This window comes from Hippopotamus amphibius, chromosome 6 (genome assembly GCF_030028045.1).
Source record: "Hippopotamus amphibius kiboko isolate mHipAmp2 chromosome 6, mHipAmp2.hap2, whole genome shotgun sequence".
Lineage (NCBI taxonomy): Eukaryota > Metazoa > Chordata > Mammalia > Artiodactyla > Hippopotamidae > Hippopotamus > Hippopotamus amphibius.
Genome location: NC_080191.1, coordinates 118,045,160 through 118,063,575, shown reverse-complemented (window position 1 = coordinate 118,063,575; position 18,416 = coordinate 118,045,160).

Sequence of the window (18,416 nt, the reverse complement as noted above, 5' to 3'; positions counted from 1 at the left end):
TTTTCAATTAATGTGTGAACCAGACTTCTGCTGTACCATGCTTCTACTGTAGTTGCTAAATGATTTTGAATTCACCTGATAGTAATATCATTGAGTCCACAGTCATTATTTTATCCAAAATGGTACCATGGACAGTTGTTTCAGATGCTTACTGACATCAAGATACAGGTATGAGTTCTCTAGCATTTTCCTTGCTCTTAATAACTCCAGGATTGGGGATGAATCAGCATGTCTGTTCTTTGTAACTCTTTTGTTCTGATTGATTTCTTCCTTTTCCCCCCTAGAAGATCACCTTTATAATGTGTTGAGATTTTCAAATCCTTCTAATGGAAATGAGATGCTAGAAATTCTTCTAGTCTGTGATGTTGGATTTCCGTTTGTTGGTGCGTCCTCTGTTTGTGTATAGTAATTGGTGATATCTATATGAAGTTACACAAACTTCTATGTTTAGACCAGTGTAACACCAAGGCTGCAATCGCAGAGGAATGAAGATGCATTAAAATGCAAGCTCTACGGGGCAAATGATGTTTCCCTGGAACATGACACTATATAATGGCAAGCTTATTGGTAAGGAGATAATTGTGTCTTTTAACTTTTAAAAAATTGGAATAATATTTGCTTGTCTTCATTCTTCAGATCCCCATTTCTAATGTTGAAAGTGATCCTGAGATTATCCCTGGCTGCCTGTAATTCAGAATTTGGAGACTTGAATTTAGATTCACTAAAGGGCTCAGGGCTTTGTTGCTATTTCCTAACTCGTTCTAGACATCATTCCGTTGTGATGTTTTTGCTTTTCATCTTCCATTTGAATAGAATTCCACGTTCTGGTCACTTTGAACATAAAATAGGCAATGTGGTACAGTGGAAAGAGTGAGGAACCAAGACTGAGAAGAAGCAAGTTCTATTTCCTGTTGTTTTTGACCATGAAAATTTTCCAGTAGGGCCCAGAAGTTAAGTATCCAGACAACCCCTATGATTGTGGAAACACACTTCATGGACAAAGCAGGCATGGCCCTCCTTCAGATTTTCTTCTTTTGTTCTCCTTAAGAAGACCCCCAGTGTGTTTTAAGCTCCTGGTCTCTCAGTACCTACTGGCTAGATTCCCCAACCCCCCATTTTCTGCCACTTCTGTATTCTTTGGTCTTTTTTATTACCTCCTTTAAATTAGCTTATCTCTGGTTTGCATTCAGGCTACTGCTATACTTTTTTTTATTGCTTTCAGTCTTATTACAGTGGAGTGAAGTGAGCAAAAGTTTACATTTTTTTCAAGGAAGAGAAAATGCTATGTGTAAGATATACACTTACACTGTTTCTTTGACTAAAGTATAATGTCACTTTTTCTTTTCTTCATTCTTTTTTCCCCTTCCCTCCCTCCTTCCCTTCCTTCCTTCTGCTTTCCTTTCTCCCTCCTTTGCTCTGTCCCTCTTTCTTTCTTTCTTTCTTTCTCTTCCTTCTTTCCTTCTTTCCTTTTTTTCCTTTTTTTTTTTTTTTTTGAGAAGAATGACTTGAATGGCCCTCTAGTTTATTCATTCATTTAACAACTATTTACAGGGTTCTTGCATGTGCCCAGCCCTGTGCTAGGCACTGGGATTACAGGAGTGGATGAGACAGAGCTAACCTTCATGAGCAGGGGCAAATAACAAAGTAAATAAACAACATAATTACAAAACAAAATAACCTAAAAAAATGAACACAGGACTGTGAAGTGGGGGGCAAGTCCACTTTAGATGGCATGGCCCATGTAGCCTGACTGCGAAGGAGATGAGATTTAAGGTGAGAAAGAGTCAGCCATGTGAAGAGCATCCAGACAAAAGGAATACACTGTGATGTCCTGGGAGGGAAAGAGGTGGCTATTTTAGAGGCTATTCCTGCCTCATCAAGGCTGATGAGGCAGGAATCCAGTGAGTAGAGTGACACAAGGCACTCTTGTGGGGTATAAGTGAGGTAGAAAGATAAGGCCAGATAAATCAGGGCAAGCCCATATTCATATCCCTAAGGTGTACAAAGTCACCTGTTACATTACTAGTGTATCACACAAGAACAGCTAACATTTAATACCAGCTAGTGGCAATGGAGCCCCTCATGATGTATGTGGTGCTGTCCTAGGAGTCTTACATTTATAAATCATTTCTCTTCAAAACATCCCTATCAGACAGGTATAGTCATCACCCCCATTTTGCAGATAATGAAACTGAGGAACAGAGAGAACTTCCCCAAGTCCTACTGCTAGTAAGATTAACAAGTGAAATTCAGACCTAGCCAGTCTAGCCCCAGGGCCTGCACTCTAAGTTACTTTGTTCTACACTACAGCTTCTGAAGGGGTCCGTTGCCAAGCCCAAGTGGTTAAGAATGACTTTGACTGAGTCAGTTGCATGTGGGCAGCATGGGACTGGAGGTTAGATTTAAAAACTTGATGATTCAGATTAAAGAATTTAGGCTAGACTATATCACAGGTGATATGTTCATAGGGGAAAGGTTCCTTGACATTAGTCTTGGCAATGATTTTTTGGATATGGCAACAAAAGTAAAACTGTACAAACAGTACTGCTCAGTCTAAAAAGCTTCTGCACAGCAAAGAAAAAAATCAACAAAAAGAAAAGGCACCCTGTGGAATGGGAGAAAATATTTTAAACCATGTATCTGATAAGGGGTTAATATCCAAAATATATAAGGGACCTAAACAACTCATCAGCAAAAAACAAAACAAAACAATTAAAAATGGGAAAAAAATCTAAATAGACATTTTTTCCAAAGACATATAAATGGCCAACAGGTACATGGGAAGGTGTTCAACATCACTAATCATCAGGGAAATGCAAATCAGAACCACAATAAGAAATCACCTCATACCCATTAGCATGACTTTTATCAAAAGACAAGAGATAACAAGTGTTGGGAAGGATATGGAGAAAATGGAACCCTTGTACACTGTTGGTGGGAATGTAAATTGGTGTGACCATAATGGGAAGCAGTGTGGAAATTCCTCAAAAAATGAAAAATAGAACTACCATGTGATCTGGCAATCCCACTTCTTGGTAGACATCTAAAGGAATCAAAATCAGGATCTTGAAGCGATATCTGCATTCCCATGTTCGTTGTGACATTATTCACAATAGACAGGATATGGGAACAACTTAAGTGTTTGTCAGTGGATGAATGAATATATGTGATATATATGTGTGTGTGTATATATATATACGCACACAGTATATATGAAAAAATGTGATATATATATCATAGAATTCTTTATTGAAATATGATTGACATATAACATTATAGGGGTTTTAGGTGTATCACATGATTCGATATTTGTATATATTGCCAAAGGATCACCACAATAAGTCTAGTTAACATCCATCACCACACACAGTTACAATTTTTTTCTTGTGATGAGAACTTTTAAGATCTACTCTCTGAGTAACTTTCCAAATATATGATGCAATATTATTAACTGTAGTCACCATGTTGTACTTACATGCAATATTATTCAGCCACAAAAAGAAATCCTACCATTTGTGGCAACATGGGTGAACCTGAAGGGCATTATGCCAAGGGAAATAAGTCAGACAGAGAAAGACAAATACTGCAGGGTATCGCTTACATGTGACATCTAAGGGAAAAAAAAGTTAAACTCAGAAACAGAGAGTAGAATGGTGATTATCAGGGGCTGGGGGTGGGGAAAAGGAGGGGAAGTTGATCAAAGAGTACAAATTTTCAGTTATGAGTAACTATAGTTAACAGTACTGCATTCTATTTCAATATCTTATTGAAATTTCCTAAGAGAGTAGATCTTAAGTGCTCTCACCAAAACACAGAAACAAACAAAAAAGGTAACCAGGTGAAGCAATGGATGTGTTAATTAACTTGATTGTGGCAATAACTTAACAAGGAATACATATATCAAATTACCACATTGTACAATTAAGTGCATATAATTCATGGGGGTGGGGGGTACGGAAAACTTCTCTGTCTTTAGATACCCTGAGTTTTCATAAAAGCTGCAAGTCTCTTTAAAACTCCATCTAGTTCCCACTTCCTTCCCCTAAACCACCCTCTCCAGCCTCCCCACTATCCTCTTCCCAACAATACTGCTGTTTCTACTTCAAAATTTATTCTGTTTCCAGTTCAGGATTATTCAAATATTTACCTAAATCCTCCTCCTTGGTTGTGAGTTATGACTGTGTCTTCTGAAATTTAAAAAAGATAATATGGCTCAACATCTAATCTTTCATTATTACCCAGTAACTCATTTTTCTCTTAGAAAACATATCTCTTTTCAATTTGGAGATTCATGTAATTTGTGATTAGTGGTATAAGTGAATTCTGAATCATTAAAGAACATGTGTCTAAATCCACCCCCAGTGTGTTCCTTACCTTCCCTCTTTAAATGTGCTTCCAATGCTGTTTGGTGTGTGTAGATAAATGTGTCTCTGAGGGCAGCAAGAAAAAAATGGAACATCCCTCCATTTTCTGGTTCCTGCAGACTGCAGGGAATTCTAGTTGATTAAGCGTTTCTTGGACATGTTTCCTCCTTTTCCTGGGCCCAGGGCTGCTGGGCCCTTTGGTGAAGGCTGTTAAGGAAAGTCCATAGAGAATTAAACTGAAGGAGCCTCTGGCTGACAAGCCTGATCCTGAGACTCTTTGGGTCTTCATCACAAGCACCTTAGGGGTGACATTTGATGGATGGGTTGAAGTTGCCAGGGGGCTATTTTGCTAAACTTAAAGAAGTGCAATGGATTACAACTGGACAGAGGTCTTTAGCAAGAACAAGGTACACTTCTGGGGATAATGTATCTGTCAAGAGTTTTCTAATTCATTAGTAAGGGCCTGGCATACAGTCTAGATTAGGAGCAAGAGTTAGAGGGGCCAATAATAGGTGTGGAAAAAGATGTAGGTAGGGCCAGCCCTTCTCAAGATTGCAGCAGTGTAGGTGTCTGTAATGGGAGACCACTACTCTCTCTAGGACTATGACTACCTCCACTGTATCCATCAACTTCTCTTTCCTCTCCTATCAATCACCTTTTTTGGCCCATGTCTTAAATGTCAACCTCTAGGGATTGTCCTCAGACCACCTCCATCCTTGGTTTGCACACTCCAGGGGCTCTTACTCACGCACTGTTTCCAGAGCATGCTGGTGACTGTTGATATACTTGCTGCCTGCCAGACTGCTCTTCTGGTTTGCCTCTGTAACCTGACCTTAGCACATCAAAAACTAAGCACGTTATCTGCTCTTCACCCCTCCTCAAATCTCTGTTCCTCTTGTATTTTCTGTCTTGGATAAATGGCACAATCCTCTACCTGGTTGCCTAAGCAGCAGTCTCCCTGACTCCTCCTTCACCTGTTCCCCAAGCTGTCTATTGTGCCTTCCTTTTTACCTTCCATGCTGTTCACCTACTTCTGTTCCACTCCCACCACCCTAGACCGTGCCATCGTTTTCTCCCACCTGGACTACACTTATCCACCCTGAACATAGCTTAAAACCATTCATTATCACCACCAGGATCATTATCACCACCAGGATCAAGTATTTGTCCCTTAATTTGGTGTACGGCTGTTTATGATCTACATCCTGCTGATGTTCCCAGGTTCATTTCCCCTAAGGTCTTATGCTCCAGCTACATCAAATGGCCTGTCATCCTTCGAACAAGTTGTGGTGTGTCATACTCATATACCCTTGTACATCCCTCTACCTGAAATGTCCTCTTTCTGCATTCACCTGTAAATCAATGTCTTTTGAAACTCAACCTAGAAGTCACTCTCCTATGAAGTCTTCCTGAATTAGTTAATTGCTTTCTGCTCTGCACCATCTGTATGCCTTGTGCATACTTTTGTTATACAATTAATTACACTATGTTGATATTGTCTGCTTACTTTTTTTTTTCACAATAAATTTTGAGTTTGAGGGGAGGAACCTTGCTGATTTGTCTCTGATATTCCAAATTACACAGGTACAGAAGAGTTCCAAGGGGGCCAAGCTACAAAAGCATTACAAGGAAGCTATAGAACTGAATAGAGATATATCAACTGTAGCACATAGTAGGAGATACAAAGTTTGCAGTTTGAATCCAGGCATAAACGGACTAATGAAAAAAAAAATCCAACAATATCCAAACTCCAGAATTACTATAATGTATTATTTATGACATCCAGTTTTCAACCAAAATTATGGAAATTCAAAGAAGTAGGAAAGTGTGGCTCATATTGAAGAAAAAATAAATAGAAATAGTCTCTAAAAGGGACCAAATATTGGACTTAGCAGACAGATACCAAAGCAGTTATTATTAAGATGTTCATAGGATCAAAGAAAAACATATTTTAAAAATTAAAGGAAAATAGTTTTAATGAATGAAAATATCCTTATCTTATCAGAGAAATGGAATATATATGAAAATTTTGGAGCTGAAATTACAACTATTGAAATGAAAAATTCACCAGATGGGCTCAACAGAAAATCGGTTCAACAGACCTGTGAGAGAATATAAAGTGATACAATACATGTCATTGAAGCCCCAGAAAGAAGGGTTAGAAAGAGGCAAAATATTTAAGAAACAATAGCTAAAAAGTTTCCAAATTTGGTGGAAAATACTAACTTGCAGATGCAAGAAGCTTAACAAACCACAAGCAGGATAAATACAAAGAAAACTACTCTTAGAAAACCACCTAGAAAACTACTCCTAGGTACATTATACTTAAACTGCAAAGATAAGAGAAAATTTTCATGGCTGCTAGAGAAAATGATCCATTACATATAGGAGAATAATGATAAGACAAAGAGCTGATTTCTCATCAGAAAGAGAGGCCAGAAGATATTAAAATAACATATTCAAAGTACTGAAAGAAAACAATTTTAAGAATTCCATATCCAATGAAACAATTCTTTAAAAATAAAGGTAAAATAAGGACATTTTGTATGTAAACAGACTGAGGGAATATATTGCCAGCAGACCTGTGGTATAAGAAATGCTAAAGGAAGTTCTTCAGGATAAAGGGAAAGTACACTAAATCTATAGGAAGTAATAGAGGGATGAAGAGTGTTTTTATATATATATATGTGTGTGTGTATATATATTTGTATATGTACATATATGAGTGTGTATATGTATGTATATATATATAAATTATATGTTATACAGTATATTTTAAAAGATATGCAGCTATTTAAAGCAAAATTATTATATTGTATTTTTCTCTTTATATTGTATATCATTACATATAACAACAATAACACTAAGGATGGGGGGAGGTAAATGAAAACATACTGTTGCAAAGTTTCTAAACTACATGAAATAATTCAGTATTAGTTCTAAATATATTGGGATAAGTTATAGATGCAACTGCTATAAAATAATGCAAAGTAATGTAGCTCTAAAGCCAATAAAAAATCAAACACTAAAAGGTGTTTGGTTAATGCAAAAGAATGCAGGAAAGGAAGAGCTGAGGTACAAAAAAATAAATGCAACAAATAGAAAATAGCAAAGTGGCAGACCTGCATAAAACCATAAGCAATTATATTACAATAAAGAGCTTTAAAAAACATATAAATAATTACATTAAGCATAAATGGATTAAATATTCTTATGGAAGGGCAGAGATTGATAGGCTAGATTAAAATAAGTAAAAGCCAAGTATGTTGTCTACAAAAGACACACTTTAAATACAAAGACACAAATAGGTTAAAAGAAAAAAGATGGATGAAGATATACCATGCAAACCATAACAACAACGATGACAACAACCTGGACTAGTATTTATTTCAGACAAAATATACCTCAAGACAAGGGTCAAGAGGGTCATAGGGTACAAAAAGGTCACTTCATGATCATAGGATTAATATTTCCAGGATGATTTAACAACTAGAAATATATATATATAATTAATAAATAGCAGTAATCAATAAAAATTATTAAGAACTTAACCTCTTTTCAAAATTAAGAAACTTTTTCAAAAGTGATTCAAGTGTATGTTGAAAGTATAGAGAACAAATATTGTGGTTGTAAAAGGACCTATGTTATTTGGGCACTTTACTCACTTGGTCATTTCAACACAAGGAAAGTTCAAATCATCCTTCTAATGATTTACAGTAAAAAAAATTCCTAGGCCTTTCTTTCCTATTTATAAATCCATCACATTTAATATACTTTTTCAATGTTTTTACAGTTTATTTCTTCCTTAGAGCTTATTATTTATAGATATTTGAAATCCAGGAAATAAAGTTCATTTCTTTCATCTTTCTGATCTTCTTTCATGCTCTGTTATAACCAGCCAGTTCTTACTTAAGACAAAATTATTCTCTCCTTTTTCTTGATAAACAAAAACACATCCATTATCTTGCATATATAGCTCCTTCAGCACACATCTTTTACATTTCTTAAAAAAAGAGCATGAATATCAATGAAACTCAAAGATATTTGTGCATCCTTTTTTTTTTGACATATTAACTGATGCCTACTTTATTATGTAGAAAAAAGAGTGTAGGTAAATGAAAATTGTATTGTCTAAGTATTCAAATGTTATTTATCAATGAAAAAATTAATATCAATTCAAGATCTTAAAGTTAAGTAAGAATATGAAAATCACAGGTTTCAGTTTGCACATTAAGTTCTTAGGATTTGTAACATTAAAAAATTTCACTAGCATAACACTTTTAAAAAACATTTATTATTACAACCTTATTTAATTAAACATTTTTGTAATATTAAATGACTTGTGCAAACAATAATTTTGACACAAAACCAATATAGGAAATTTAGAAAATTTTAATCATGAGAAAATAAATTCTACCTTATGCAAACTAGAATACTGTACTTACATTCATTTTATAAGGTGGTAAAAACAAGAAGACAGAGTTAGTTTTAAACTAGAATTATTAAATCAGTCTAATTTGTCCAAAACATCTTGATAAGACTGTTACTTTTTCTAATATAATTCAAACATATTTGAATTTGTAAACCAAATTTTAAAAGTTCTTTAAATCATGTTTAAAAGCTCTGAATCTCTCTCTTTTTTATCTTGTAACCTAGTAGGTAACCAAGGCCATTAACTTATTAACTGATAGGTAAGCTTTTTATTATTTTTCAGAGCTGTAGTAAAAACAGAATTTTTTTCCATTGAATAGCCAAAATAAACAAAATATTAGGAGTTAAATTTTCCCTTTGGGAAACTCTTGAGTTTTTTCTTTTTTGCAAATTTATGCGAGTATTTAATGTATCATTTTTTCACCCTAAAAGTCAATAAGAACAGAAGTTGCCCCAATAGGTTTTAAGAGACCTTGTAATCGAATTTATTCCAATTTTATATTAGATGTGTTTATCTGGATTAAATGTTCTTAGAGTTGAACATAACAGAACAATATTTTAAAGACTATTTGATCTCCAAAGTTTCTTGAGGGAGCAGGAGAAAGAGAGGAAAAGGGATAAAAAGGGGAAGTGAGGGAGAGCTGGCTACAAACAGATAGGGGAGGCACTACAGATCATCAAAGGAGGCTTGGATGCAGGAAAATATATTTTCACACACATATATACACACACACATGGGGTGGGGTGTGGGGGGAGGGAGGCGGAGAGAGAGAGAGAGAGAGAAAGGGAGAGAGAGAGGGGAAAAAGAGATTGAAGCTAAGCTGATTTAAACAACTCAGGATCTTGATAATTCCATTAAGACCATATGAATAAAAGCTGATACTTACTATTTCCCAAAGGAAGGTGATCTTTTATATTAAAGTGACATGTCTTTTAGTCAGACAAAGCCAAGAATTTCTTGACAGGGGTTTCTTTTCTTTTGTTCTAAGGCACCCATTTCATATTTGGGTCTTCTGAGAAGCAGACAGCAAAACTGACTTAAATGTGAAAATATTTATTGGGAGAAAAGTTCTTAAAGGGAGAGCAGGCATAGACAGGGAGAGTGCAGTGTAAATTTGACAAATATGAAGGGAGGGAGGAAAGGTGGGAAAATTGGGTATAAAGAGCCTCACCCCACAGTACAACTCTAAAAAAGGGTCAGCCAGGTAATGGGGGTGTCCCAGAGCAAAGATTGCCTGTTCGAGGAGTCCTAGGTTGGGCAGGAATTTCCCAGATATTGTACCTCTGCAGTCCTAAGTTATTGGCTAGAAACTACCTAGGGAATGTGGTGGATCTTGAAGGTGGGGCAGGTCAGTTGATTGCATTCTTTTCAGAAGTTCTGTCTTAAAGGAAGATTTGAGCAGCTCACTCTCATGTCTGCTGCAGAACCTCTCCAGCGAATAGTTTTGGTTGCCAGTGCAATTACAAATTGTCCTTGGTGAACTTATGAAACTTAGAAAGATAAATGCAAGAATGAGAATGCATAAGCCAAAATTCTTCCAGGTGGTAGCATAGTTTACAAAGCAGACATGGCTGACAGTTGGTTTGATCCTAAAGTCAAGTTCATCTCAACTTCTGACTCAAGAAATCAGCAGCCCTTTGCAGGTCAGAGTGTATGGAGAGAAGAGCTCTCCCAAAGCCATATTCTCATATACAGACCAGACTGAGAAATGTTCTTAATTGGTTTTGATGTTGACCTAAGGCAAGTTTTGTGTTAAAAAGAATGCTAGTGTATCAATACGTTTTACTCAGTGGTTTTCAGGGCCAGGTTGGAAGACAAAATTATGAAACCTATATCCATCTTCTACTCTCTGAACTTGTTGTAGACATATAACAGTATAGATAATAGATGGGCATACAGATGATTAACAGCAAATTGTGGCTTTAGATGACCTTTACCAACTAAAGTTTGATTAAAGTCAAAATTTTTCTCTATACTTTTTCTAAAGATTTTAAAGTTTTGGTTTTTATCTTTAATTCACTTTGAGTTTTGTGTGTGTGCAACTAGGGATTTAACTTACTTAGTAGTATTTCCTTTCCTTAGTGATTATCAGGGTCATCTTAATCATATACCAAGTTTCCATGTATGCAGTGATCGTTTTTGAGCTTTTTCTTTTGTTATACTTGCGTAGTTGGCTATATCTGCACCAATACCGTATTCTTTCAACAGTTCTTATTTTAGAATCTTGAAATATGATACAGCAAGTCATCCTACTTTGTTTTTTAGAAATGTCTCAGTCATTTGTCATGATCATTTACTCTTCCATATAAATTTTGAATGAAGCTGTTAAGTTTTGGAAAGAACTTTCTTGGCATTTGGGCTGAAATTTAATTGAATCCATAGATCAATTTTGGGAGACCTGGCATCTTTACAACATTTAATCTTGCTATCCATGAACATAGTATAACTCTACATCTATTTTATTCTCCTTTAATCCCTTTCAATATCATTTTATAGTTATATATAGACAAATTTTTATGTCTCTTATAAGGTTTATCCCTAGCCATACTCTTATTCTCTCTCTCTCTTTCTCTCATTTTCCTTTCTTATATTTTATTTCCTTTGTTTTAATATCAAATAATCTCACAAAGTGAGGGAGGAAGTATTTCTTTTTTTTCTAGTCTCTTGGAGAGTTTGTGTAATTGATCTGTCCCTTCAGAGGTTGGTAAGAGTGAACTATAAAATCATCAGGTCTGGTGTTTTATTTCTGGAAAGATTTTAAACTAGTGATTCAATATCTTTAATAGATAATTATAAAGTCTTGTCAGGTTTTCTGGTTCCTCTGGAAACTACTTTTAAAAGTTATAGTTTTGAAAAATGTGTAAATTTTAACTAAACTTACAAATTTATTGGCATAAACACATCAATGGTATGTTCTCATTATTTTAAATCTCTGCTGATTCTATTGCATCTTCTTTTTTATCCTAATATTTAATATTTGTGTTTTACTTCTCTTCCTCACCCCCAGATTAATTTTACCATAAATTTGTTCTGGATTAGTGTATTCAAAGGACACATTTTTGGCTTTTTTCATCTTCTATATTTTATTTTGCTTTCTATTTTATTACTTCTGCTCTTATCTTTTTAAAAATAAATTTGTTTATTTATTTTTTTGTCTGCATTGTGTCTTCATTGCTGCATGCAGATTTTCTCTAGTTATGGAGAGCAGGGGCTGCTCTTTGTTGTGGTGCATGGGCTTCTCATTGCAATGGCTTCTTTGTTGTGGAGCATGGACTCCAGGTGCCTGGGCTTCAGTAGTTGCAACACACAGACTTGGTTACTTCACTGCATGTGGGATCTCCCCGGACCAGGACTCAAACCCATGGCCCCTGCATTGGCAGGCGGATTCTTAATCACTGTGCCACCAGGGGAACCCATTCTGCTCTTACTTTTATTGTATCATTCCTCTTTAGATTTATCTGGATGTTCTTTTTCAAACTTCTTAAATTCTTAACTTTTAAGTGGGATGCCTATCACTTCCTGCTTTTCTAATATAAGCATTTAAGGTTACAAAATTTTCACTTAGTAGTGCTTTAGCTTCATCCCATAAATTTGATCTGTAGTTTTTACACTATTATTCAATTACAAATGAATTAAAAGTCACATTTCCTTTATGATTTTTTTTTTACCAAGGAGTTATTTATAAGAATCTTTGTACATTTTCAGGTGTATTTTCTTTTGGTAAACTGTCTTATGTTATTGATTTCTAACTTAATTGCTAACAGTGTGGTTAAATGATATTGATTTTTTTGAAATTTGTTGAGACACTATTACCTAGTATATGGCCAGTATTTAAATATTCCATGTATTACTGAAGAGTGGGTGTTCTAGTTGTTGAGTGCAGGGTTCTATATGTCTAATGTTAATTTTATTAATTGTGTAGTTTGTACCTTTTGTATATTTACAGATGTTTTAATCTGGTTGACCTGTCTTTAACTAATAGATGACATAATAAAGGCCATATATGATAAGCACACAGCTAACATCATACTTAATGGTGAAAAGCTGAAAGCATTTCTTCCAAGATCAGGAACAAGACAAGGATGCCCATTCCCAGCACTTTTATTTAACATAGTACTGGAAGTCCTAGCTACAGCAATCAGACAAAAAGAAATAAAAGGAATCCAAATTGGAAAGGAAGAATAAAAGCTGTTACTGTTTGCAGATGACATGATACTACATAAAGTCCTAAAGACACCACCAAAAAACATTAGAACTAATAAATGAATTCCATAAAGGATGTAAAGTTAATACATAGAAATCTGTTACTTTTCTTTACACTAACAACAAACTATCAGAAAGAGAAATTAAGAAAACAATCCCACATATAACTGCATCAAAAAGAATAAAATACCTAAGAATAAATCTATCCTAGGAGGTAAAAGACCTATTCTTGGAAAACTGTAAGATATTGATAAAAGAAATTGAAGATGACACAAATTGAAAAATATACCATATTCATGAATTGGAAGAATTAATATTGTTAAAATGACCATACTCCCCAATCTCAGATTCAAGGCAATCCCTATCAAAATACCAATGGCATTTTTCACAGAACTAGAAAAAATACTTCTAAAATTTGTATGGAAACACAAAACACCTTGAACAGTCAAAACAGTCTTGAAAAAGAAGAGCAAAGCTGAAAGTATCCCATTCCCTGGTTTCAGACTATATTACCAAGCTAGAATAATCAAAATAGTATGGTAATTCACAGAATTAGACACATAGATCAATGGAATAGAATAGAGAACCCAGAAATAAACCCATGCTCATATGGTCAATTAATCTACAACAAAGGAGGCAAGAATATACAATGGGAAAAAGAGAGCCTTTCAGTAAATAGTGTTGGGAAAGCTGGACAACAACATGCAAAAGAATCAGACTGTACTACTTTTTCACACCATATACAAAAATAAACTCAAAATGGATTAAATACTTAAGTATAGAACCTGAAACCATAAAATTCCTGGAAGAAAACATAAGCAGTACACTCTTTGACATTTTCCATCTTAGCAATATTTTTTTGAATCTGTCTAATCAGGCAAGGCAAAGAAAAGCAAAAATAAACAAATGGGATTACATGAAACTAAAAAGCTTTTGCACAGTGAAGGAAACTATCAGCAAATGAAAAGGCCAACTACTGAAGAGCAGAAGATATTTGCAAACAATACATCTGATGAGATTTAATATCCAAAATATTCAAAGAACTCATACAATTCAAATTTAAAAAGTCTGTTTAAACATCAGGAAAATGCTAATCAAAATCACAATGAGATATCACCTCACATCTGTCAGAATGGTATTATCAAAAAGACAACAAATAACAAGTATTGGTGAGGATGTGGAGTAAAGGGACCCCTCATGCACTGTTGGTGGGAATGTAAATTGATACAGAGGTTCCTCAGAAAATTAAAAAAAAAACTACCATAAGATCCAGCAATTCCCCTTCTGGGTGTTTTTCAAAAACAAACAAAAACAAAAACACTAATTAAAAAAGGTATATAACCCCTATGATTATTGCAGTTAGTCAAATAGTGAAGACATAGAAGCAATCTAAGTGTTCATTGATAGATGAATGGATAAAGAAGATGTGGTGTGTATGTGTGTGTATATATTATATACACACACAATGTATATATATGTGTGTATATATTATATACACACACAATGTATATATATGTGTGTATATATACACATACACACACACACACACACACACACACAATGGAATTCTACTCATCTATAAAAAAGAATGAAATCTTGCTATTTGTGACAATATGCATGAACCTAGGAAGTGTTATGCTAAGTGACTAAATCAGACATAGAAAGACAAATACCATATGATCTCACTTATAGGTGGACTCTAAAACTCAAAACAAGAAAACAAAAACTGAGTCATAGATACAGAGAAAAATTGGTGGTTGTTAGAGGTAGGGGGTGGGGGGATGTGAGTAAAATAGGTGAGGAAGATAGAAAGTACAAACTTTCAGTTACAAAACAAATGTTACTGGGATGAAATGTACAGCTTGAGAAATGTATTCAATAAAAATTCTAATAATTTTGTATGGTGACACATGGTAACTAGACTTATCATGGTGATCATTTTTTTTTTAATGTACAGAAACATCAAATCACTGTCCTACACATGGAACTAACAAAGTGTTGTAGGTCAAATAGACTTCAATTTAAAAAATTGATAGATGTGTAACAAAATCTTCCACTATGATAGTGTATTTGGTGTATTTGTCAATTTCTTTTTATAGTTCTATTAGTTTTTGGTTTATATAATTTGAGTATTTTTGCTGTGTTTATGTATGGTTAGATTTGTTATATATCTTCCTGCAAAATAGATCCTTTCATCATGATGTAGTGATGTATGATCCTAGTAAATTTTTTTGTGTTAACTTCTATTTCATTTGATATTACTATAACTAACTCTGGCTTACTTTTGTTTTGAATTTTCCTGTAATGCGCTTTACTGTCTTTTTGCTTTCAGCCTTTTAGAGCCATGTGTATTACATTTCTTCTCTTGTAAATAATACTGGTAGATTTTTTTCTATTTACTGTGATAATCTCTGTACTTAGCTGATGAATTTATTTATTGTGATTACTAACATATCTGGACTTATTTCTGCTGGGAGACAACTCTACGTAAGTCTCTTCTGTTTCTGCATATCTTTCAAGAGAGGTACTGAGTGCCTTTTGTTCCAAACTAGATTTTCAAGGATGTTTGTGTAGTGAATAGTCTCAGAAGAGAGAGATAATGTCTCCCTCTGGAGCAAAGGGCATTTTTACTTACAGCTTTGGAAGATAGAGATGGAGTCTCTCTCCAGAGCAAAGAGCAAGAATGCTTACTATTTATCATCAAAGATTCAGGTTTCCCAAGCTCAAGGTTCCTCTTCTGTAACACAACCCACTTCATGTGCAGGTGTCATCTGGCCATCTCCTATCACACTGTGGGAATTGTGGTTTGGAGAATAGGCACAAAAATGCTGATACACTGGCTACTGCTTCTGCTGTGAGTAATAAATCGTCTCTTGTCTTTGACCCAGGAGTCATGTGTCTTCTACCAGTATCCATGAAACTGTGGCAGGCTAACTTGTTAGCTTTTAAAGTAGGGTAAAATCTCAATCTCTTCACTGTCCTTGATGATTTCTGCTTTATTATTTAGTTTTTTCCTGCTTGTCTTTCCCATCCTATTTCCCTTCTTCTTTGCCTTCTTTTGGATCAATTAAGCTATTCCCCCACTCACCTACCTTCCTTCCTCTCCACTGCTTGAAAGCTAAATTCTCCATTGTTCTTCTCTACTCTCCTCCTGGTACTTAGAATAATAACTCAGATCACCCACTCCTGACATGTATAATATTAATGATACATATTTAACTCTATTTAGTGTTTTTTCTCAACCTCACAAATTAAACATCATCATCATTTCACAGAGTCAATATTCGTTTCGGATTATTAACATATTTAATTTACTCACTCATCATTTCACCCTCCATATCAGGTCTTCCTTCCTACCATCACTCCTAGTGAAATTACAAAACATCAAGGATAAGGATTTTAAAAGCAGTCACAGAAAAATGGGAGATCACCTTGAGGTGAATCAAAATTAGACATGAATCCATAGACACAGACAGAAAACCTAACATATTCCAAGCCACACAAATAAAAAGTCCATGCTTAGACATGGGTCTGAAAATGTCTTCTCAAAAGTCTTTATTTGAAAATGTCTTTGGTTCTCATTTTTGAAATAGCTTTTTTGGGGGGTGGGGGAGGGAATATTCATTTCTAGATTGATACATGTTCTCTCTGAACATATTAAAAGTATTGTTTCACTGCTTTCTGGATTAATTATTGATGTTTAGGAGTGTGCTATTTGTATAATTGTAATTCTTTTGAAGGTGATCTCTTCTGTTGCTGCTTTAAAGATCTCTTTATCTTTGGTGTTTTATAGTTTCACTGTAATGTGTCAAAACCAACTTCCTTTTTATTTATAGGCTTTGGTATATGTTGGGCTTCCTGTATCTAGATCATGTTTGATAGCAGGTCTGGAAAACTATGTCTTTGATTTTTTCCATCTCTCCCATTCTGTTTTCTCATTCTGGAATGCTGGTTAAACATTTTCTGTCTTTCAGTCTTTCATATAACCTCTCTTTCACAAGTTCCTTTGTTTTCCTGTGCTGCAATCCGGGTAATTTATTTTGATCCATCCTCCTATGCATTTTCTTTTCAGCTGTGTCTAATCTGATTTATAATCCATCCAGTGAGTTTTAAAAAATGATTAAATCTTAATGTTGTATTTGATTCCTTTATTAAATCATTTTAAATTGTTTTTTTTTTTTATTCTTTGACCATTTAAAATTTCTGTCTCCTTTTTTAAACATTTTGTATAGAGATACCTTATTCTCCAAAATTTCAGTACTGAGGTACTTGTGGGGAGGGATGTTTAAATTTGTGGTTTGTTATTTTTTGCTGAATCTCCCTTATGGTTGCTCATTTCCTTGTGTAATGTTCTCATTTTTAATTTTGAGGTCATGTTTGATCCAGCTTAATCTGTGTGAATCCTGAGGAGTTAGAGAGTGTTTAACATTTATTTTTACCAAGTGCCACAGGGTTTTATTAATCTTGAGCTACTTTAGTTTCTAGACTGTGTGGATTCCTGACTATGAGTATCCTACATTTGAACTCCAGATCTAAGCGTGAGGGCCTAGGATAGCCAATTTTCTGGAGACACTGGTGCAATTTAGTGTGACTATTGCTGTTCCTACTGCTATTGGTCTTTCCTACATAGAACCATCAGAGCGAAAAGAATTCTTCCAGGCTCCCGTTACTGGCAGGTGGATAATTTTATCCCTTATGTCACCCATGGTGCCACTCTTTTCAAGAGTTTTGGCTTGAGGTAAGAAACTTAAGCATATGTCCCACATTTTTCTTGAGCCCAGGGTTTATTCTTCCATTTCCCTTCACAGCAGTTAATCCGCAAGGCTTTGGTTCCTGAATTTGCATTTTCTTTTAGGGCTTCACAAGATTTTGCTCTTGGTTATAATTTACGTTTTTTTTTGTTTGATTTTATTTTTAAAAATTTCAGCTTGTGCAGTTTTGTTTTGACTTTAAGAAGAATTTCTATTTATTATTCATTTTTTAAATTAAAGTCTTATACAGCACAGATATCTTTATTTTTAGCTCAGTTATATATTTAAATATACGTTTGTTGGAACTTAATCAGGATCTAGTCATGGTATTACAATTGGAAGGCATTTTGGAATTTCTAGTCTTCCAGGCTGTCAGATGGGAAATCTCTAGCCTTAGACTTTTTCCTTTAATAAACCATGTCTCCTTTATTAGCGTCTTTGTTGAAGCTAAATAACAACCTAGAATCTTTGTGTGTGGATGAAAGGCAGGGGAGAAACCATTTCCAAATAACCGATTTGCAGTTTCCAGAATCTACTTTTTTAATCAAAATTGAGACCGTATCAGTCTATCTCTATTTAATCTCTTGACAACTTTCCTGGTTTCCATAATTCCATAAAAATTTATCAGTTGGTAAAATTGTTTGGCATTTTCCTCTCTGTTTTCCT